The 20,788-nt window shown below is 42.1% G+C and overlaps 1 protein-coding gene across 6 annotated transcripts in view; it reads right to left on the bottom strand.

Annotated features, from left to right (window-relative positions):
• Nucleotides 1–20,788, bottom strand: part of PPARGC1A (PPARG coactivator 1 alpha) — a 716,069-nt gene that overhangs the window by 517,942 nt on the left and 177,339 nt on the right. For 2 of the 6 annotated variants that reach the window (XM_086406255.1, XM_086406263.1), the window contains exon 1: nucleotides 5,695–7,024. The exons of the other annotated variants lie outside the window; for them this stretch is intronic. The gene's annotated coding sequence lies outside the window, so the exon portion shown is untranslated. Of the gene's footprint in view, nucleotides 1–5,694; nucleotides 7,025–20,788 lie in introns of those variants that run through there. 6 annotated transcript variants of the gene reach the window in all.

Raw genomic sequence — 20,788 nt, 5'->3', positions numbered from 1 at the left:
AGGGATAGGCTACCCACTCCAGTATTCTTGGGCTTCCCTTATGGCTCAACTGGTAAAGAATCCACCTGCAATGTGGGAGACCTGGGTTCAATCCCTGGGTTGGGAAGATTCCCTGGAAAAGGGAAAGGCTACCCACTCTAGTACTCTGACCTGGAGAATTCCATGGACTGTATAGTCCATGGGGTCTCAAAGATTCAGACACAACTGAGCAACTTTCACTTTGAGACTAGAAGTAATATTTCTGGATTGAGGGGGTGGTTTTTTGGGGTTTTTTTTTTTGAAATGTTCATTGAAATGTTGACTTTCAAAGAAACTTTGACCATTGAATATTTGAAATATGTTAATAAAATAGAGAATGTTTAGGAAAATGTAACAAAACAAACAAACAAACATATTCAGGAGTGGAAATGGTCTTCTTGGGTAAAGATAAGGAATTAGTCTCATTTCTCCCAAAAAATAACTTGACTATTATCTCTGCAGGGAATGAACATGTAAGAGAATGAATCTGGGGATCAAAACAGTTCTCTCTTCAAACCCTGGCTCTCCCATTGTGGGAGAGAAGCTCTCTACATCTCAGTTTCCTTATCCAAAAAAGAGGCATATCAGAAGAATTACATGATAAATGTAAATAGCTTAGCAGGGAATGGTTGATCTCTCTTAGCTGCCGTCATCATCACACGTCATCAGCAGCATCACAAAAAGAACTCAAGATCTATTGTAATAAAGGGTTTGTGGTAAGCACAAGGAAGCAGATAACCATCTAACCAGAGAAAACAGGAGCACTTAAGCCAGAAGTCCCTGATTCAAATCCTGGCTCTTCTCATGCTAACTTGTGCAAACTGGGATAAAACTCTTAAACTTCTGAGTTTCAGTTTCCCCAGCTCAAAAGTGGACCTAATAAAACTTAATTAATGAGATAATATATAAGGAAGGATCATATACATCACATACAACATCTCATTAAATACAAAATACTGCTAAGTTTACAGGAAAGCACATTCTAACAATAATCTTCCATAAAATGATCTCTTTTTTAACCACCCAGGTTAAAAAGCTTCCAAAAAGATCATGAACTTGAAATTCAGCTGCACCATTCACTAGATTAATAACATCTCTTAATTCTCTGGGCCCTGGTTTTTGGTCAGGAAAATAGCATATTCATTGTGAGGATTAGAAATTAGCTGTGTGAAGTGCCCAGCAGAGGGTCTGGCACATCACACATGTTCATTGATAGGCAGTTTCCATCCCTCTCAGTTAAACTGCAATTCAGTACATCTCAGTTTTAGCATTTATATTTCCAAACTCTTTAAATGAAAAGCATTATAAATAACCTTTGGATGATCTTTAATTCTTTATGGTTTAGAGTGGAAAAAAAAATCTATAGAAACGTAAAATATCCAGGGTGTCAAATATACAGTATAATCACTTTATATGATCGCTGCTAATACAGTTCAATCTAAATTGCAGTCTCATATTTGACATAATTATACATAACCAAACACTAATAAAAATTGCTGCCTTATATTTCAAATTAGTAATTATGGTAGTAAACATTAACAACATGTCAGATATAAGATGGTGATTTGTTCTGAAATGTATTAGAAATCATTATACTGTATGATAATTTTAATTACAGTTGGGTAGCAAGAGAGCAGGCAGCGGTTAGGGCTTTAAGTGCATTATGGGAGCCAGCAGCTCTTCAATTCAGCCCTAGTTCTGACTTCCTTGGTTTGAGTTCAGGCAATGCACAATTCTTTCTCCACCTTTAAACAGTGAACTCAATTTCCTCTTCAGAATCCGTACTATCATGAGGTTTGGAGTCATTTTTCCAGGGTTTTAAAATCCTTAGTCTATCACTTTCTAGTCATATGAAGCTGATTGATGGGAATTTCTCTGTGCCTCTGTTTTCTCATCTTAAAAATGGAAAAAGTAATGATACCTAGCTCAGAGAGTGATAATAGCAGCCAAATTAGATCATTCTACGTGCAATGCTTAGCCTGGCACCTGGAAGACAGTGAGTCTTCAATATATTGTAGTGGTAGTTATCATTTTACATCAATATTCAGATCAATCGTTTTCTTAAACTACTTAATAGTGACCAAATAGCCTATGTAGAATAGAAATGTGTTGAATTATTAGCTTCTTTCTCCCAGGATGCTGTAATCTTCAAAATTTAGTCTTTCTCCTTTCCTCTCTCCTTCTATATTTTCTCCATTTCTTTTCACTCACTCCGTGAATCAATGGGAAGACCCCATTCTTTATATTTTCACTTCTCAGGAAGGTCTGGCTTTGGCTCATCCTTTCATGGCAACTATTTCCATGTTGGCCTTAACACTGACCTTTAAACAAAGCCATGGCCTCTAAACATGGTCCAGCACCCATCTCGTGCTCAAATAATGATGACGATGAAGAAACTGAGAAGATTCCATCCCCACAAGTAAGCATAAAAGCCACAAGTGTAAAAGACATAAGATTCCCACCTGTACCCATATTACAAGTCGACACACCGAAATTTGATCATTAGACTCTAATTTAGGAACTTAATGCCCCCCACCCTGTCTACAACCGCCCCAAACAGTGAAATTCATTATTCTAACATAAAAGCCATTTTTTAAATTTCAGAGTTACCTATTTCTACCACTTTTAAAGGTCTCTGGATTTATCCAATTTAAGAAAAAAATTAAAAAAGATCACACACACACAAAAGGTCTCCAAGATCTACACGAATTTTCATGGTCTCCTACAAAATGGGGGAGAACTCCCGGCATTATGATAAAGCACCTTGCCTGTCTACATTTCCATACTGTTTGAGGGAAAATATTCAGGGGAACAGACTGGACTGCTAATTAGAGAACTGTCTGAAACCACCATGAACCACATTTCCATCCGTGCAATAAGCAAAGACGCTTCATTAAAATCACTGTCCTCTGCAAGGGAAAGCTGTTTCAAGCGCAATAGATCTAATTCACAGGAGTGATCATGCAGACCCAGGTACAGTATTCATTATTAACTTAAAAAGTATGCCAAATCAATTAAAAACCATTTTAAAGGGAAGGAATAAAATTTAGTTCTACCTAACTGCAGCTCAGCTCTAATTTATCTTCCAGCCACTTTCAAGGGATTTTACTTGGTTCTTAATCTAACATTCATTGGAAAGAGTAATTCTCATGAAATTACAATGGCATCTCTTGCATCATTTAATGCAAATGTTCCCATTCTTCGGAAATGGAGAGCAGCTTCTCCAATAAAGACTCCCTTCAAGGTGTAAAGTGGAAGAACTCTGGGATCTGCTTGAGAAGAATAAAACATCCCGTTTCAGAAACTGCTCGAATTTCAAACTCTGCCTGCATCCCTATGACAAAGTATACCCAAATATAGGTTATTCACAACATGTTTGTTATAAGGCAAGGCATATGAATTCCTGCCATGTTTTTCTTTACAAACATGTCAAGACTTGTGAGCCCTTAATGAAATGCAGCATTTTAGAGGCAAAAAAAGAAGTTACTAGATGCCAAAAACAAAAGACTCCTTTCTTGGGACTGGGACCTTCTTATGCTAATGACAGTTCTCATTACAGGAGACACTGCTGTTGTTCAGTCACTAAATTGTGTCCAACTCTTTGCTACCCTGTGTGTGTCACCTCAAAACCAAACAGGGCTTTAGAGGTCATTGAGATAAACCACTTCAACTCACATATGAAGACACTGGGGCCTAAGACAGAACAAGATTCTTCCAAAATGTCAGGGCTGGTGAGGGGCAGAGACTACTGGGCCAGGTCTGGACTGGCCACCCCACGGCTGCCTTCCACTAGTGCCATAGGGTTGACAAGACTTTAAAATAGACTTTGTGCTCCTGGGGCACTTTCATAAGTCCCGTATGGTACCAGTCTTCTGGTATTCAGATAAAATTCCAAAAACTTGGAATTGAGTTTATCCCAGTAGGAAATGTTTAATCATAGTTGAAACTGATATTGGTCTTCCCAGTGGTAAAGAATAGTGGTAAAGAATTCACCTGCCAATGCAAGAAATGCCATTTTGATCCCTGGGTCAGGAAGATCCCCTGGAGTAGGAAATGGCAGCCCACTCCAGTATTCTTGTCTGGAAAATACCATGGACAGAGGCTAGTGAGCTATGGTCCACAGGGCTGCAAAGAGTCAGACATGACTGAGCACGGCACAGGACGCTGAAACTGAGCCCCCCTAAAATCGAGTTCCCCTGCTGAGTTTATGATTAACTTATATTTCCAAAACTTTATTCTCTTTCTTGTCCTACCCCCTGCTCCCTTTGGGAGTAGCAAAGAAAAGGGGAAACTGAAACACAGCAGGATCCACAGCAGGGCCCTTCCAGGTCCAAAAGCCCCTCTATATCCCCCATTTCTTGTTTGTAGAAAAATCTTTAGTCCCCCAGATCTTCCCTGAGTTCCAAAGAGCAGATTCAAAAGTTATTAATACTAATTATGGAAGTGAGGGATGCAGGAGCAAAGGAAAAGTAGTCAAGAAATAATAGTTCAGTGATAAAACAGAGTTCCAGCTCCTCCTCAAGGGATCTACATAACACTCTGAAACATAGCTTTCAGTTTTTCTGTAAGAAGTAAGACCCCGCCCTGGTGAAGGATGATGACTCTAAGTACGTAGACCTCAAAGTGGATGGAACCAGAAGGTTGAAGATTAATATTCCCAAAATACCACCCTGTTACCTCACCACCAACCAATCAGAAGAAGATCATGCCCCCTGCAACCTCAACTCAAATAATACCTTTAAAAGCCTTTCCCTGCAAGCCATGGGAAATTTAGCTGCCCTTTCTCCTTGCTTGGAAGCTGCAGTAAATGCTGTAATTCCCTTCACTGTACCCTGGTGTCAGTAAATTAACTTTGCTACACAGTGGGCGAGCAGGCCCAAGTTCAGTTTGGTAACACTATAGAAGTTAGTTGGATTGATTTTACACTTGGCTTTTTTTTTTTTAAACTAAGGCCCAGAAGTACAATCTTCCTCATTTGTTAGCTCTTTTTCTCCTTTTAGCACCACTGTTCACTAGTAAACAGAAGTCCCAAGCAGAAGATACCCACTTCCTCATCAATCCCCAACCCCAAGTCCAGGGCTTTCTGAAACGGTGAGAACACAGCTGTCTACCCTGGTTTTGATTTATGGCAGGGCTCAGCAAACTTCTATAAAGGGCCAAATCATGACTGTTTTAGGCTTTGCCGGCCATTTGGTCTTTATATGAACTACTCAAATAAGCCACCCTAGTGTAAAAGCAGTCACAGGTATTATGTAAGCAAATAAGCATGGCTGTGTTCTGATAAAACCCTATTTATCTACATTGAAACTGAATTTCATTTAACTTTCTTTTTTAGAAAAATTATTTATTTATTTATTGTTATTTTTGGCCACATCCTGTAGCATGTGGGATCCCAGTTTCCCGAACAGGGATCAAAGCCGCACCCCCAGGATTGGAAGGCAGAGTCTTAACCATTAGACCACCAGGGAAGTTCCTCAGATAACATCCATGTGTCATGAAGCATTATTTATCTTTTTTATTTTTATTCAACCATTCAAAAAACAGGAAGGAGACCAGATTTGTTTTGTCCCTACTGTAGTTTGCCAACCCCTGGTTTAGAGTTATGAAAGCACCCACTGCAAAGAAAACTTCCTTTTGCTGCCCAGATGCTCTCGATAATTCGCCATTGGCACTCACCTGGCTGATGACGTTTTCTATTAAACGTCCATGTTTTCCCGTTGGTATGTGACAGGTATGACTTCAGTAAGGTTATATCCCCGTTTTAGTAATTTCAGTTCTCACACAGTGTTCCTGAGTGGGGTATCTTCCTTGATGGGAAATATAATTGAAAAAACTAACTTGATCACCAAGAAGAAGCTGTACGAAGAAGTTATGTCACATTATGATATCAGATTACAGAGGAACATCCAGCCATGGGACGGATGATATGTGTTTTACCACTTGATTTTTAACCTTCATATGTAAATACAATTTTAATTTAGGACAGAAACATTTCTGTTTCATCTACAGCCAATATTAGCACCAACAAATCAATCACTGAAATCATTATCAATCTTTTGTCTATACAATGAAGTAAGTAGGAACGTTCCATTTAAATACCTTTACACACAGCACAACTCCACTGGCATCAGCATATTACAAAAACCAATTTTCTTACATCAACTTCTATCTACTTCTAATTCTGTAGCATAGCTCTGGGGAGTTGCTACAAGGTCTGTGTAAACTGAAAATCTAAATAACATTATGACGCCTATTACAGAACTAATTTATAATCTAATACCCCAGTTGAATTTAATATCCTATTTATTTATTCAAGCAAAATATCTGGAAAAAATATGTCACATCATAATGTAGTTGTTATGAAAATGGAAAAATAAAACAGAATTTTAGAGACGGCATGATAATTGCTAGGGGCAGGTATGAGCAAGAATTTCAGAGCCCCTCACATGAAGGAGAGACAGAGACGGGAGCCCTTTAATAAATAGAATTTTTGCTTTATAATGCAATTATTGTCAAATTTAGTATTTTACATCAAATTTACAACTTTCAAATGTGATTCCTATTAATGTTATCTGCTCAGAGCTACTGCAGCATAAAACTGTTGGCCAACAGATGCCACCTCATCAACTGTCTTTAACAACTCCATTCCCATCCTGGATGGAAGAACCGACTTTATGGCAGCGTTTACAAGCGCACGCTGCCAATACAAATGCACAAGTGACGCCCGTATATATAATACAAATAGGCTGATGGAAATAACTCTACGGAGGCTTCTGCAAATACTAAGTTTTGTGCTGATTTCTTTATCTTAAGATAAGTGGAAGGAAAGAATAAAGGAAAGAGGGAAAAGAAAGAGGGAGGGAGGAAGGGGGGGGAAATAAGAGAAGAATGAAGGACAAAAGCAAAGAAGAGAAGGAGGATATTATGACATTGGAATAAGAAAAGTGATGGAAAGCACAAGTACAAAAACATTTTGTTGTTTATTCAGTCGCTCAGTCGTGTCGAACTCTGTGACCCCATGGGACTACAGCATGCCAAGCTTCCCTGTCCTTCACCATCTCCGGAAGCTTGCTCAAACTCATGTCCATTGGGTCAGTGATGCCATCCAACCATCTCGTCCTCTGTCATCCCCTTCTCCTCCTGCCCTCAATCTTTCCCAGAACAAAAACATGGCGTGGTGATAATTACATCCGACCACAGATGCTCCTAGCCATCAGATACTGGAATGACTTGATGAAAGTTTAGTGGGCTCCATAGTACACATACAGGAGAGCTCCTAAGATTCAGAGAAAGGGTGGCAGCACCGGAATCCCACAGTAAAGAAGGAAAATGCCTACTGCTTGCTTTTTCCTGAGATAGGAGCCACGGAGGCAGTGGAGGTAGCAGCCTGTGCTGGCTCCAGGCCCCAAAGTACACGTGCACCCAGGCGCACCCCCAAGCTCACATTGGTGACCCCCTTTCAGTCCTCACAAAAAAGCAGAAGACTCAGCCATCACACTGGAAGGTCTCCAACCTTGAGGTCCTTCAGCCCTTTTCCAAACCTGCATGTCTGGATTACAAGCCCTGCATTAGATCACCTGTATTTTTACTTCACTCCCCACACGACTGAGGCTCTTCAAAGTTTAGGAACCAGTGACCTCTATGACCATAGTTGAAAGGATCTGGGATTTGGAAGGACCATATTTGAATTATAGCAGTGCTCTCTCAATATCCTCAAATCTCATAATTAGCAATTCATTCGTTTGCCTTTTGAAGGTTTTCTGGTCTCCATGTATACTGAAAGCAACCTCAGACATACCGAGGAGAAGAAGGACCGTAAGCCCTGGTGCCAGATGGTGCCTTGGTTGGATACTTAGCCCTGCAGACATTAAACAAAGCATCCCCAAATGGGCAAGAAAATACCCCATAAATGGAGGATATCAACAATACAAGATCAGACACATGAACACACATGGGTTGTGTGACTGCATATACCCTCTGAGCAAACTGCGTGGGTATCCAGGGTTGGGCATTCCAGCTTCATCTATTTCTGCTGGATACAGTCTGACATCAAAAGTAATTCACGTTCAGGTCCCTCATGTGTTCTAGGATGTACCCAGCTCCAAATGGGCCTTCCTCCATGGGCATCCATTTTCAACAGCACATGCATGGAGATTCTGGTGTGAGAATTATGCTCTCTCCTGACAGATGGGCCTCCTATGACGGTTTGCCTTCTCCAAATATAGATCTGGCCCCCTACTATTTCCCGAGCATCTCTCCTAGTGTGGATTCCATCTCCCTCCTCCTCCTGCCACTAGTGTCAGCTCAGCAAGGCTGCCTGGGAACCACAAAGACCATCTCTTCCCCGAAACGCCCTACCTGCTCTTTGTGAAAGGAACACACGTGCAACAGGAACCCAGCTCAGCGTTCTATTGATTATCACCTATAAATCTCGCTGCTCATAAAAAGGCTCCATGAAAATACAATCCAGGGACATAAATCTCTCTAAGAGAGATGAAATCTGATGGGAAATAAAATTCCCTCATTTCATTTATTCCTGTGTTTAAAAGACTGACTTTCCAATCAGCTGGAAGCATTAACATGAGATGGTGGGGAATGGGGACAGAGCACAGGTGGGGATCAGACTGACAGGAGAGCAAACACTCGCTATGCCAACCCCTCGATATGTGCCACCAGAGAGTGACATCATCTCTGAGCCTCAGTTTTGTCATATCTACAATAAGTGGGATTAAACTCCCTTGCATGGCTGCTGTGAGACCAAGTTTGATAGACTATAAGTACCACACATACATGAGGCACTCAAGATGGTAGCTGTTACATGCAGTACATCTCCACCTTTAAAATTATTTTCAACACAAAAAAGAAAAAGATAATTAGTTACTGGCCCCCTCAAAATCCATGCTTTCTTCCCTAAGTCCGAGTGACGGTCCGTAAGACAGTTTCATTCATTTAACTGACATTTTTTGACATTAATTGAGCATCACCTATGTATTAGGCTTTGACCTAGATCCTGGGACTTGTATAGGTTTGAGCTCCATTTTAAAAGGTGACAGGACCAACATTTAAGGTGACACACAAGGAGAAAACAGGTGGTGGGGAAAAGTCATAATTTTTTTTTGCAAAAATCCTTATACTGTACACAAGGCTCAATCTTGTGAGCCTTCATGAACTTTGAAGAGTGCATCTGTCCTCTCAGAAGCCTTCAGAGACCTCCAGCCCAGGTCCTCCCCTGGCTTCTCTTAGCTCCAGAGAGAGGGCCAGTCTCTGAATTTCCACATCGTGTTGCCGTTTTGATTCAATTAAGTGACAAATCCCTATGTTGTGAGCTTTAGAAGGACAGGGATAAAGCTGTGTGAACTTCTTGACTTCCTCCCTCACCAGCAGAGTGTCTGCACACAGTATTCACATTTCACCTCTGAGAGCTTCCCTGGTGGCTTGGTGGTAAAGAATCTGCCTGCCAATGCAGGAAACACTGGGCTTGATCCCTGATCCAGGAAGATCCCACATGCCACAGAGCAACTGAGCCCATGCGCCACAACTACTGAGCCTGTGCTCTAGAAGCCAGGAGCCACAACTACCGAACCCATGTGCCACAACTACTCAAGCCCTCAAGCCCTAGTGCCCAAGCTCTGCAACGAGAGAAGCCACCACAGTGAGAAGCCCAAGCACCGCAACTAGAGAGTAGCCCCTGTTCTCCGCAACTAGAGAAAGTCTGTGCAGCAATGAAGACTCAGCCCAGCCAAGAATAAATAAATAAAAACAAATTGCCTCTGCTTCCAGAGCAAACCTCTCCATCAACTCCCTCCCTTCTGTCACTCCTAGTGACCAGAAAGTCAGTCCCTGAGCTTAAGTGGCTGAATTCCAAATACATTTTCCCACCATCACAACCAAAAAGATGAATAGAAACTGTTTGTCCCTAGAACAAGAAGAAAAGCTTACAGGACTGAGAAAAATGATGGTGTTCATAGTCACTTCAACTGGCCAGCAAAATTTGCCACTGCCTTTCCCATCTGATCTTGTGGGCCTTCCAACCCCAGACTTCCACGATCTGACCACAAGACAAACATCACATTCTGCCCTTTTCCTCTGTGCCTTAACAATAAAATGGTCTTTGGTTTGAGTGAGCCAAGAGCCTGTTGGTTTCACTGTTTTCTCTATAAATACAGTGTATAGTGCAAATGAACAAGAAGTCTTGAATCGACTAAACACTGGCCAAAGATCAAAGCAAGGTTGAGTGATTTCACACACATCTTGAGAAAGAAAAAATATGAATCTATGGAGTGATCCTTGTAATCCCATTCTTAGGTGTCACGGAAGGAAGTTTGAAGCTGGAGAAACAATGGAGGAACAAGATGATGGGGAAAGAAGTAACAGAGGGAGGAGAAAAAAAAACCCTCCTTCTATCCTGTAGAGTGAGGCCAGGCATTTGTTATCGTTGTGTCTAGCTCTCTAAACCAAAAAAAGTAAAATCAAACAAACAAAGAATGCACCAGCCAGAAGCAGGCAGACTCTCCCGCCTTGATTCACACATGGTCTCCTCGCTCCCCACTCCCATCGCAGATGGTGGCAAAGCTCTGACACACGCGGCGCCCTCAGGCACTGAAACTTCCTCTGAGTCCCTCTGCAAGGGGGTTGGTGGGTCCCGCTCTCGGCTGCCATGGGGCAATCTCTGCCCCTACTCCCGCTCCACCGTCAAAATGGCACATTGTTAGAAATGTGCTCAGGACATGTGATTTGGGGCAGAGAGTTGTTTGAGTTCCCATATGCTTAAGGTACATAACTGGGCCACTGAGAAAAAGGAATTTAAGCATTCTAGAAAACAGCAGGAGAGCAAATTGGCCTTTCCCTCTGAGAGCTATTATTAGAGAGGCCCAGCCCAATTCAACCAGAAAGCCAATATCTACTCCGTTCATTCTTCCCCTGCAACAATGCCTCACACGTCCCGCCCCTCTCAAATAAGACACTCCTGATGCACGCCCGCCAGACACACATGTCATCTTTAATGCTGACCACTGGCTGGCAGCGATCAGTGGATGCACCGCTTCTCACAGAGCAACTTAACAGTCCTGAGTTTAATTTCACATAATACCGAGAACTCACAGAACGTGGCAGTACGTTTGATTTGTACTCGTGGAATCTGGCAACCAGCTTGCTCTTCGCTTTGTGTACCTGCTGAAGTCGCAGCTGCTACCTAAACTTTGTAAATAAATGCTAAACAAATGCCAAATAAAGAAACCAACTTCCCAGGAAGCAGAAAGGGCAGGAGATCACAGTTTTTGTTCTCAGAAATATGCTGTGACCTGCTTCAGAGCTGCATCCTGGCAGCTTGGGTGTGTCTCTGTTCTCCTGTGTCTGGAACGGTCTGTTATCTCGGAGAGAGGGGGTGGGGAGGAGGGCAGGGGGAAGAAGGAAGGGGGTGGGAGAAGGGGAGGAGAAGGAAAGAAGATCTGAAGGAGAGAGGAACAAAGAAAGGGAAGGAAGAAGTGGGGAGCCTTTCTTATTATTTGTCCCCAATTAATGAATAGAAAATGTTGGCTGGGAAGACAAAACACAGCCTTATTATTTCTTATAACACATATTTCTATGAAAATTAGGGATTCTATAGTCAATGTTTTCAGTGGGCTTCATTTCCAATCAAACAATGAAAATTAATGAGAAAACAGGTTTCATTTCACTTCACCCTCAACTGTGCAGAGATGGATCCACCGCACACATGAAAACACCATTGCGTGAGCCTTCATATCCCACCCATGGCCTCACGGGCTAGGTTTCTCAACAGGAACTTTGCTGAAGGGGGTAAAGTTAATCACTCAGCACACTGGCATGTTGCAGTCTGCGTTCTCTTGGGCACAGGTAATGCACAACAGAATCAACTCACCAAAGATGGAGAAGCCCAGCATTTCTCATTGCAGATGAACATACACTTTATAAGTGGGCTGTCAGGCAGCCACCTCTATTTCCCTGACTATCTCAAAGGATACATCCATCCCAGATGCAAGATGAGGAACCAGAAGGAGGTGCAGGCATGATGTATGGACTAGATGTGACTTACAGTTCCTCTCTGCCTTTCAGACTGGCCATTGGTGACTCAGGCCAAGTAATTTGGGTGGCAGTGATGATCCTTAAAGCTAGCGTCTACTGAATACTTAAATGCCAGGCTCTGTGGATAGCACTTTGTGTGTCTTGTCTTCTCCCAATAAACCAGGAGTTGCATAAAGAGTTCTTATCTCTTTTTTTCCTCTTTTTTTTTTCTTTTTCTCTTTGTTTTTCTTTTGGCTTGCCATTGTCCCCACCACATAATAATGACTAACACTTACAGAGCACTAACTAGGTGCCAGGCACTTTTCTAAAGGCAACAAATACAGAAGCTCTGAATCTTCACAACAACTCTATGAGGTATATACCCCTGTTATCCCCAGTTTTTTATAGATGCTCAGAGAACTTCAGTAACTTGTCTAAGTGTTGAAACTGGAATTAAAACACAGGTATTTTGTTTCCACAATCTATGCTTTTAACCTCTATGCTCTTGTAGGATATTTATTACACCAATAAATCTTATTCTGAATGAATGGAGGCTCTCATGTAAGCATTAATGCAATCTTAAGGGGGAAATATAACTACCCTTATGTACAAATTTGGCAGCTGAGACTCATAGAGCTTAAGTGACTTGTGTAAGGTAACACAGCTATTTGTGCAGAATGAGACTCAACTCAGGTCTTTCTGACTTGGAGGCCCATGATCTTGAAATGACAGTGGTATTTTAAACCATATGAGAAGTGACCACGTGACCAAGCGACTCCCTATTCAATGTTTCCATTCAGTGACTCCATTTCCCCCATCTTATCAGTATCTATTTTTGTAAACAAAAAAAAATTGTTTATAATAAAGCAGATTTATCTTTCATGGGTCTGCCTGTGTTTTTTGTTTTCCCCAATAGGTTGTATAACAAAAATAAGACTGATATTTTAGGTGACAAGTGAGAAGTGGATCAGGCAGCTCTCTGATTTCAAGGGAGCCTGTCCACCAGAATTTGTCACCAGTGAGGACCTTATCTGTGTGGTTAACTAAGCAATGTCCCCACATCGGGCTCTGGATGTTGCTTACTCAGTATTGGAAAGACTTGATGTCAGGAATACAGAACCAAGTGATGTTGACGACACACCTTGACTAATCAAGGACCTCATCCTTCTCTCTCATCCAGGCACTTGTCTGGGAGGCAGGGGGCTCTTTCTGAGCCATGAAAAACCTTTACCTTCAATTCAGCACTTGCTCTGACCATTTGCTCCTAAATGACTGTTCTTCCATCTGATTATTTTTCTTCCATACACACCTGTCATCCAACTTTTCATTTTTTAAAAAGTTTTAAAAATTTATTACTCCTGAAGCGAGAACCTGAGAATGAGCCAGCGATTAACGGAATCATTTGACTGACCTTCAGGAGACCCAAACGGTGGGTGATTGATGAAATGGCTACAGGTTTAAGCAGAAGGTCAGCTTCAATAATACGGCTGTTACTTCCCATGGTCCTTACAGACCAGCTCAGTTGATGGCCTTCACTTCTCCTTTGCAACAACTTTAAGGCCAAGGCATTTGACTGACTCCACCACCCGCCACCCTCTTGTGAGGCTCATTATGTAGTAACAGAGATACCTGTTGGTATAGCTTCTGCAACAATCATGATATAACATCAAATATGATTGTCCTCAACTACCTGAGGGGTCCCAGGTGCTTTCCCACCATATCCAATCGACCTCGTGCAGGGGTCCTGCTAGGAGGTACCTGGATGGCAGTTCTTGCTGCATCATCTAACAAGTCCCACCATCCGTCACTGCTTGTGCTAAGTTGCTTCAGTCATGTCCAACTCTTTGCAGCCCTGTGGACTGTAGCCTTCTGGGCTCCTCTGTCCATGGGATTCTTCAGGCAAGAATGCTGGAGTGGGTTCCCATGCTCTTCTCCAAGGGATCTTCCTAACCCAGGGATCGAACCTTCATCTCTCACATCTCCAGCACTGGCAGGTGGGTTCTTTACCACTAGTGCCACCTGGGAACCCCTTGCCTAAAATGGGGGTCATAAAACCTACCTGCCTACCTTCAGATAATTAAAACATTAAAGTTCTCCTTTTATGAGAAACGTAATTAAAAAATGGTGCCAGGTACCACAACAGTAACACAACTTTGCTGTTTTCTGAGGTTTTGTTTTTTTACTTTTTTTTTTTTTAATGGAGTGTGCTGGATGTCTCTATAATTTTGTTCAGATGACTGCAGAACTTGGAAAAGCTATTGCTGCTATTGATGCATAACATACTGCTATTGGTCTTTTTAAATAAATAAATAAATCTATATATATATATATACATATATATATATAATTTGAATTTTTGGAAACTTTAGCTGTGCTGTCAACTTTGGAAAAAGTATCCCAGTTGTACCGTGTTGGGTTGGCATTGTACAGAAATTAACAGCCATATTGGTCTAGAAACGTTAAACATAATTTTTTCCATTTGTACAGGGGTAACACACTGTATTAAATATGTAAGGTCTTATCTACATGGGTTTGATTACAGAAACTAATAAAGTATTCTCTAAATAAAAAATAAATAAATAAATAAAGTTCTCCTTTTAGCTAGCAGCATTTGAACTTGAAAGAAGGAACAAAGAAGGTCAAAGACTTCATTCACACTTTTTCTGGCAACCTCTAAGGGTTAATAATACTTAATCCTTAACCTCATCAACATGTAAGAACACACAAGATTTTCTATAGAAAGTAACCCAGTAAACACGACCTAACAACAACAAGAACCAAGAGACCATTGTATCACTTTGCCTGCATCATCTCAACGAGGCCTCAAGGGTTTCTCAGGAAATCAGGGCAGTGGATGGTTAGGAACAGAGCCCTGGATCAGACTACTCATGATGAAATTCCGGCTCTCCCACTGGCTGCTGTGTGACCTGAGGCAAGTACCCTAACCCTGCCTCAGCCCGGTACACATAGAATGGGTATAATGATTCTCAGCTCTTAAGACGGCTGTGAGGACTAAATGAGTCAATGCATATAGTGTTAGAACAGGTCTGGGCATGCTCAGGTAAGCACTGTGTATTATTACTGTCATTAATCCAGTTTTATAGATGAGGAAACTGAGACTCTGGGAGATAAATTAAATGACATACTCAAAGCAGTGACTACTGAGTGGAAGCATGGGGACTGGAACCAGGCAGTTTAAAGCCCAAGTTCTTAACCGCTCCATTAGCTTCTTCATGGGGACAGTTTTCAGCTGTCAATTTCTGGACCCACAGCCTTCCTTATTAGCCTTGTGATATTACTCAAAGATGGACATTTAAAGGGGAAAAGACCACAAGAGCAGTCCAGAGCTATGACCAGAATGAAGGGAGGCACTTCCTGGTGTCTCGATCAGAAAGTCAGGGCTTCCCCAAAGAGCTCCAGACTTAGGGAGAGCTGTGCTCCATCTCCTCCATCCCTTTACAAAGAATGAGTGAAGTAAGTCAGACACAGAAGGAGAAATATCCTATGACATCCTTTATATGCCATATCTAAAAAGAAATGATACAAATGAACTTTTTTACAAAACAGAAACAGACTCAGAAGGAATTTATGGTTGCCGGAGGGGAGGGGAGGGGGTAAGAGATAGTTAGGGAGTTTGGGATCAACATGCACACACTGTTATATTTAAGATGGACAATCAACAAGGCCCTACTATATAGCACAGGGAATTCTGTTCAATGTTATGTGGTAGCCTGGATGGGAGAGGAGTTTAGGGGAGAATGGATACATATCTATGTATGGCTGAATCCCTTTGCTGTCCACCTAAACTATGACAACATTGTCAATCAGCTTTATGCCAATACAAAATAAAAAGTTTTAAATAAAGAATGAGTGAACCCTCCCATTCTGTCCCTGCCTTGAAGCAGCATATGTCAAAATAGTTTTCACCCCTTAGAAATGAAAGAATAAAGTAACAAATCATCCACTGAGGTCAAGAGGGCATAATTAGTGTTGTGTGAAGCCCTTTCTATTAATGGGAACTTGCATTTGTAAGGTCAGTCTTAGTCAGAGGAGAAGAGTCTGATGCCTAAAGAGGGTGGCTTAGATGTCATAGGAAGATGCATCTTTCCCAAGAAATATTTACCCACTGATGTCCCCTATTCATGATTTATGTTGCTGCATTTAGCCTGTATCTATTCAGTCTTCCTCTTTCAAACTGCAAATATGTCTGTGATGTGTAAGAAATTAAATTCCTTATCCCAATACTGCCTGTGTTTCTCAGATCTCTTTTCCATGTGGTGAAATACACAAGCACATGGGTATTCTCTGGGAGGAATAAAATAGGGACAGGGGGCTCTGAAAAAGAGTCTGGGGGACATCAAGATTCTACCCAACAGAAGAAACCTGACTTGGCTTTTCATAAAAGAAAAGGAAACACGGTTTACTACACTAGGTACTTTCATGTACTTCTGATTATAGCATTGAGCCTCAGAGAGGTTTAATGACTTGGCCAAGACCATACTGCTAACAGAGGGCAGGGTTGAGATTTGAACACATTTATATCCAAATTCCATGATCCCACCCCTGTCCCCTCTGCCTCTCTATATTAACCTGCTCTTGCAACTCAGAAATGACTGTGGGTCTCTATTTCTAAACCAGAACTTGTGCTCAACCATTCCTTTTCGGGTCATATATTTACAAACTTTCCCCCTCATATGTATTCTTCATCTCCCCACCACTTCCAATGCAGTCATGAGGATAAAATATGTGATTTTGTTCCTCTCCATAATTTCCCCTCCAGAAGGCTATAGTCATAGTTTGAAGCAGCAGGGGTTGCACTGAAGCTTAAGGAAAAGCAAAACTATTAAACCACAGGCCATCCCTCTTCAACAACTCTGCCCAAACTTTCAGAGGAAACAATGATTCCTATTACAGCAGCAGCAGTCCCCTGAGAGTCAACTAGCAGCCAAGAACAAAATACCTAAGCCAACCATGCCTTCTCTCCCTCCTTACCAATTCCCTGCATGCGAGCATATCTCAGTGGGGAAATATCTGCTACAGAAAGGGAAGAGGTGAATGGGACATGTAATTGCCTAAGCAGTCAGTGCCCGGAGACCTAAATAGAGTTCTGGGCTCATTGCTTCACAGAAATGTTACCCAAAGCTACGGGCTTCTACTCACAAAGGGAAAGATGTGGAATTGTCTCTTCTTCCACATCTTTTTCTTTGTTTTGCTGATAGAGACCGCTTTCCAACATAGAAGCAAAAATGCCGAATATTTACTTTCCTAGCCTGCCTTACCTCTTGCCTGGAAAATCCCATGGACGGAGGAGCCTGGTAGGCTGCAGTCCATGAGGTCGCTAAGAGTCGGACACGACTGAGTGACTTCACTTTCACTTTTCACTTTCATGCATTGGAGAAGGAAATGGCAACCCACTCCAGTGTTCTTGCCTGGAGAATCCCAGGGTCAGAGGAGCCTGGTAGGAGGCTGTCTATGGGGTGGGACAGAGTCGGACACGACTGAAGCGACTTAGCAGCAGCAGCCTGCCTTACAACTTGGATATCATTGGTATGTATCTTAATCATGTCCATGGGGGAACCTAAGGGGAAAGTCATGTAAGTGGTTCCTGGGGGAAGTTTTCAACCCTAATAAAAAGAGATGCCAAAAAAGAAACTCTCTTCTTGCTTTTGGAATTGAGTATATGGGCTCCCCCAATAGCTCAGTGAGTAAAGAATCCACCTGCAATGCAGGAGACACAGGAGATTCAGGTTTGATCCCTGAGTCGGGAAGATCCCCTGGAGGAGAAAAATTGCAACCCACTCCAGTATTCTTGGCTGAAAAATCCCACAGACAGAGGAGCCTGGCAAGCTACAGTCCAAAGGGTCTCAAAGAGTCAGACAGGACTAAGTGACTAAGCACACACACAGCACATATGATGCTTAGGTCTCCCATCTTAGGATCACCAAGGGAAAGCCCAAGGAAGAGCCGATACACAGAGAAAATCTGGGCCTGGATGATATTATTGCATCTATGATCCAATTCTGGAAACACCTTGCCTCCAGACTTCTTTTGTACCGGTTGCTATTGCTATTATAACGAATCTATTGCTGTGTAATGAGTAGGCCTAAAGTTTAGCAACTTAAAATAACAAACATTATCTCACAACCACAGTGGGTCAGGAATCGAAGAGTGGCATAGGTGACTGAATCTGGCTTGGGGTCATGCACAGGCATAGTCAAGGTGCTAGTCAGGGCTGAAGTCATTTCAAGGCTCAACTGGGGTAGAATCTTCTTCCAAACTCACTCATATGGCAGTTGGCAGGCCTCAGAAGATCAGATTTCCTTCAAGATCACTCATACAGGCCACACCACAGAGCTGCCTTACAACATGGCAGCTGACTTTTCCAGCAGAAGCAATCAAAGAGAAAGTGAGGGGAAGGACCCAATATGAAATGAAAGTGAAAGTCACCCAGTTGTGTCCAACTCTTTGTGACCCCATGGACTATACAGTCCATGGAATTCTCCAGGCCAGAATACTGGAGTGGGTAGCCTTTCCCTTCTCCAGGAGATCTTCCCAATCCAGGGACCGAACCCAGGTCTCCCACATTGCAGGCAGATTCTTTACCAGCTGAGCCACCAGGGAAGCCCAATATGGAAGTCATCATCTTTTTAGTAACCTGGTATTAGAAGTAGCATTCTATTACTACCCGCTATATTCCATTATTTTCATGCAGAGGTCCTCAACCTTGGTACCACTGACACTTAGGGTTTTCTCTGCTAACAATACTGTTATTTAATGCTGGAGATGGTGTGGAGAAATGGGAACCTTCCTACACTGTTGGAAGAGAATGTAAATTAGTGTAGCCACTATGGAAAACAATATGAAAATTACTTAAAAAACTAAAAACAGAATTGTCATATGACTTAGCAATCCCAGTCCTGGGCATATACCCAGACAAAACTATAGTTTGAAAAGATACATGCACCCCTATATTCATAGCAGCGCTATTTACAACAGCCAAGACATGGAAGCAATCAAATGTCCATCAGCAGATGAATGGATAAAGATGTGGTATGTATACACAACAGAATACTGCTGCTGCTGCTAAGTTGCTTCAGTCGTGTCCGACTTTGTGCGACCACATAGACGGTAGCCCACCAGGCTCCCCCATCCCTGGGATTCTCCAGGCAAGAACACTGGAGTGGGTTGCCATTTCCTTCTCCAATACATGAAACTGAAAAGTGAAAGTGAAGTCGCTCAGTCGTGTCTGACTCTTAGCGACCCCACAGAATGCAGCCTACCAGACTCCTCCATCCATGGGATTTTCCAGGCAAGAGTACTGGAGTGGGTTGCCATTGCCTTCTCCGCTCAGAATACAGAAGACAACATTTTCTTAAATGCTACCACTTCAAAAAAGTGATAACCATATCACGCCAATTGGGATTTTTAAAAGCACTTAGTAAATGCCACATGCTTAGTAAAAGACTGCTCCTGACCTGCCTGGATATAGAGTTGAAATGGAGAAGAATGACCCCGCATTCAGAAGACACAGGGAAAATGATATCTAAACCTGCAGCACCTACTCTCGTATGTGTATCTGTTCACCTCACCTTGGGCTTCCCTGGTGGCTCAGACAGTAAAGAATCTGCCTGCAATGTGGGAGACCCAGGTTCAATCCCTGGGTCGGGAAGATCCCGTGGGGAAGGGATTGACTACTTACTCCAGTATTCTTGCCTGAAGAATTCCATGGACAGAGAAGCCTGGCAGGCTATAGTCCATGGGTTCACAAAGAGTCAGACACAAATGAGCAACTAACACTTTCACCACACACGTACCCCCATCTTTTGTGGTGCCCCTTCAAGTTAAATACTCTTTAGGGACCAAGCAAATCTTGGATTTTTCTTCACCTCTTGGATTCTGGCTAGCCTTGTTATACCCTCAAACCTGAACTATGAGTCTACTCAATCCACCAACAACCCATGGATCCATCCTAGAGGTCCTTTAGAAAGTGTCCACTCTTTACAGTCTCCCAGAAGCAGAGAGTTCCTTCTTACCTTTTGATGACCCTAGCTGGGTTTCTCAACCCCCAGGCTGTGAATAAACGGTCCTAAGGAAAGACCATGTAGTGATTTTTATTCAAAACCTAAGGGTCTTTTTATTGGTCTAACCCATCTCTTTTCAGAGCTCCCTCTGGAGATTACAACGTCTGTAACAGACACCCGAAAGCAATTATCAACTGAGGGACAGCAGTCCCAGGAATAACTATGGAGTTCAAGATGAAAGGCTCAAAATGAAACCTATTTCCAACACAAATATCTCTTAGAATGGTAGAAATAAACCTTGAGGGGAAATAACATTATTGTAAAATGTGTTTTATGACACTGTAATGATTAATGGCATTTCACACTAATAAAGTTGACAGGAAGAGGATGTGAAAGACTAACAAAAGTGCAAATACAAATTTCCTTTTAATATCACCAGCATTTTTCTACAAGCACAAGACATGCACCAACAGGATAAAAGGAACAGTTATTTTAAAATCCAAAATAAATACATAAACAGCGGAAGACATCAACGGTACAACTAACTGAATAGTAAGTTGCAGTTGATGAATTCCCCAGAGAGATACTGAAAATATGGAAAATATTCCTTCCTCCTTTTAGTCGCCAATCCTTTCTGCTGACCAAGACTTGTACCTGGTAACATGGAGTCTTATAGTTTGAAGAAAAAGCTGTCTGAATCAAGAGCCTCACCTATCTGCTACATTGGT

This window comes from Bos grunniens, chromosome 6 (genome assembly GCF_055505025.1).
Source record: "Bos grunniens cultivar Pamir isolate PY7600 chromosome 6, Bosgru_T2T1.0, whole genome shotgun sequence".
Lineage (NCBI taxonomy): Eukaryota > Metazoa > Chordata > Mammalia > Artiodactyla > Bovidae > Bos > Bos grunniens.
The sequence above is the reverse complement of the archived record's forward strand: the minus strand, read 5'-3'. Positions and strand labels throughout refer to the sequence as shown.